The sequence below is a fragment of the Triticum dicoccoides genome, chromosome 3A, assembly GCF_002162155.2.
Source record: "Triticum dicoccoides isolate Atlit2015 ecotype Zavitan chromosome 3A, WEW_v2.0, whole genome shotgun sequence".
Lineage (NCBI taxonomy): Eukaryota > Viridiplantae > Streptophyta > Magnoliopsida > Poales > Poaceae > Triticum > Triticum dicoccoides.
Window position 1 is genome coordinate 291,321,516 of NC_041384.1, and position 3,795 is coordinate 291,325,310.

Sequence of the window (3,795 nt, forward strand, 5' to 3'; positions counted from 1 at the left end):
TGGTGCCCAAGAAGAAATACAACACCTCAGCCCATCCATCCACCTCGAAGGCTATTCCGCCCGCGGCCTCCAACGCCACGCGAAACACGAGAGCTCACGAGGACATGGACGCCGCTGGGGGCGTGGTTGGAGCAGGTGGCACCGTTACCACTTCCACCGCGTCCAACATGAGGGCCAGAGCTACCGGAGGAGAACAACATTAGCAGCGTCTCGACGGTCAAGCTTTGCAAGGTGCGAGCGAGGGGGTCTGTCGGTGTCAAAACCGGCGGATCTCGGGTAGGGGGTCCCGAACTATGCGTCTAAGGCGGATGGTAACAGGAGGCAGGGGACACGATGTTTTACCCAGGTTCGGGCCCTCTAGATGGAGGTAAAACCCTACGTCCTGCTTGATTATACTTGATAATATGGGTATTATAAGAGTTGATCTACCACGAGATTGGAGAGGCTAAACCCTAGAAGCTAGCCTATGGTATGATTGTATGTTGTCCTACGGACTAAAACCCTCCGGTTTATATAGACACTGGAAGGGGCTAGGGTTACACAAGGTCGGTTACAAAGGAGGAGGTATACATATCCGTATTGCCTAGCTTGCCTTTGACGCTAAGTAGAGTCCCATCTGGACACGGGACGAAGTCTTCAATCTCGTATCTTCATAGTCCAACGGTCCGGCCAAAGCATATAGTCCGGCTGTCCAGAGACCCCCTAATCCAGGACTCCCTCAGTAGCCCCTGGACCAGGCTTCAATGACGATGAGTCCGGCGCGCAGTGTTGTCTTCAGCATTGCAAGGCGGGTTCCTCCTCCGAATACACCACGGAAGAGTTTGAATACAAGGATAGTGTCCGACCCTGTAAAATAAGTTCCACATACCACCGTAGAGAGAATAACATTTCCAAAAATCTAATCTGCTGACACGTTTTGGCAGCATGACATCATGTCATGGCCCAGTAATTATTCAAACCATTTTTCTTTAACCAGCCCCGCATATAACGCGAGGCGGTTTCTTGACACGTCTTGTCAAAACAGAGATCGTGTTCCCCTTATTACGGGATTCTCATCAATACGGACATGGGTAACCCAACCGCGCCATCAATTACGGCGCTTGGGGGATAAGCGAGTTTTACCAGGCTAGTGGGGGCGCATAGTTTAGTCCGCCCTTATAAAGGGATAAGATCTCACCTTTTTCTACCCACGCCTTCTTCCTCCTTGCTCATCCATTCTCGCGTACTCGACCTCCAGCGCCCAAGTCCGCATCCTCCTCCTCAACTCTCTCCAAACATGTCCGGAGCGGGAGGTAAGTGGATGGCCTTCTCCGTCACGGAGGGGCACATCAAAAAGTTACGTGAAGCCGGATACTTAGCCGCGGACATCGCGCACCGGCTGCCAGCCGCGGGGCAGGTCGTCCCTACCCCGGGACCTCACGAAAGGATGGTTTTCCTCCCCCACTTCGTCCGCGGATTGGGGTTTCCCCTCCATCCATTCGTCCACGGACTCATGTTCTAGTACGGGCTGGACTTTCATGATCTGGCCCCGAATTTCATCCTCAACATCTCGGCGTTCATCGTCGTGTGCGAGGCTTTTCTCCGCATCCGGCCCCACTTCGGCCTATGGATGAAGACCTTCAATATCAAGCCGAAGATTGTAGGCGGCCAACAAGCGGAATGCGGCGGAGCCATGGTGGGCAAAATGCCCAACGTTGCATGGCTCGAGGGCTCCTTCTTGGAGACCGTAAAGGGGTGGCAATCAGGGTGGTTCTACATCACCGAGTCGTGCGACACCAACTGGGTGGCGGCCCGCGAGTTTCGATCTGGAATCACCACGCGACTCACTTTCTGGAAGGAGAAGGGCCTGTCCTGGGGTTCATGGGTGGAGCTGGACGGACTTCAGAAGTGTATCCGGAACATGACAAGCAAGAAACTTAAACTTATCAACATAGTCCACGTCATGCTCTTCCGTCGGATCCTCCCGTGTCAACAACGGGATTTCAACTTATGGGAGTTCGACCCGGCCCGGCACCAGACTCTAAGCGAGCTCTTCGACACGACGCACAAAGACGTCTAGAGGGTGCTGTTCAAGGGTGTCGTGGTCCCTCCCTCTCTCACTGAGGACCGCGGGCTAAGCGCGAAGCACCCTGCGAATCCGGTAAGTTCTGTACACCTTGTAGGATATTTATTTCCCATAGCTTAACCATGTGCGGGGTCTGAGCTCCTATGCCTTTAACAGGACTAGGTGGGGGCATCGGAATAGATTGACTATCCGGCCCCTCTGCCCGAAGACACTACGAACGCTCTCCTGACGGAGATGCGGACTCCGGCTCCTTATGAGGTGCCGGATAAGACCAAGAAGAAGGCCAAGGGAACCCGAAAGAGTTCCCAGTGCCAGTTGGCATCGGACTCATCGTCTGATAACTCCGAGACGCACTCCTCACACGAAAATGAGGAGGAGGAAGATGAAGATGCTCCCCCTCCAGCCGGGGTAGAAAAGAAAAGGAATGCCGCCCGAACCGGGGAGGCCGAAGGGTCCAAGAAAGGAAGGACTCTCCTTTCAGACTGCTCCACCACCGCCGCCGAAGGCGAAGACGAGTGGCTGCTCAGGGCCAAGTCCCTGGCGAAGTCGTAAGTATTCGGATACCAGAGTAACTCATAGCATACCTTTGTTGCACTGCTTTTCCTAACACCGAACATGATCATGCAGACCGCCCCAAGCCCGTATCGACGTATCCTCGTCGGACGGTTCCTTGGACTCATCGGATATGGATAGCGATCCACTTCCGACCGCCTCCTCCCCTTGCCCTACGGACAATGCTGAGGTATTGTCTCAAGGGGCACCGAGCCGGGGTGAGATAGTCCCGGAGGCGCCTCAAGGCGACCTTCCGGACTCCACGAAGGGAGCAAGGCTCCCGGGGGCTTCATGTTCGGCTCTCAGCCGAACACCACGCTGGAATCTCCAGTGGTTCCGGACTCGGGCAGGCGGCCCCCTTCCAAAAGGGGCAAGACGCCCGTGCAGTGAGAGGCACCGGACAACCTGCTGGGAGCTCTTCGCGGTGCTTCAATCGACGAAGAGCACCACACTATTATGAGTGTGGTGATCAAGAAGGTTTAGTCTGCCAAGAGCAGACTGACTGAAGCCTGTGCCAGCCTTCTAACAGGCTTTGAGGTAAGTATTTAAAATATAGGAAAAATATAACCGCATGGACAGTAGCCCCTGATGCTCTGTTTGGTGTTCACAAAGAAAAGCTGAATAAAGGATCAAATAATATCTGCAGGAGTCTAATATAAGTATGTCTATATGCGTATGCAGGCTTTGCTGCTGGCCTCTGCCGCACTGACTGCGGAGGTCGCCGCACTGAAGCAGGACCTCGAGGGGTCCGAGAAAGAGCTCGGCCTTGCCAAGAGGCAGCTCGAGGAGAACAAAGGTAAGTGATACCTTGTCTATATATATATACAAAAAAGATGCGATTGCAAAATGACAGGATCATCATGAATTTGCCAGGGGCCACGACCGAAGTGGTGACCCTGAAGCAAGCGTTGTCCGAGGCCGAAAACAAAGCGGCCCAGGAGCGCACCGAGCGGGAAAAGCAAGAAGCACGGGTGGGCGAGGTGCAGCAAGAGCTCCAAGCTCTCCTGACGAAGCGCGATGCGTTGGAGCTTGACTCGAAGACGCGAGAGTCTGAGCTTGTCGCGGCTCTTGAGAGCGCAAAGAATGCCAAGGCTGAAGCCCAAAAGGCCCTGCAGGATATTGAGGCGATGAGGAAGATAGCGGCGGGTAAGGCATTCAATATGCACAGCAAGCATGTG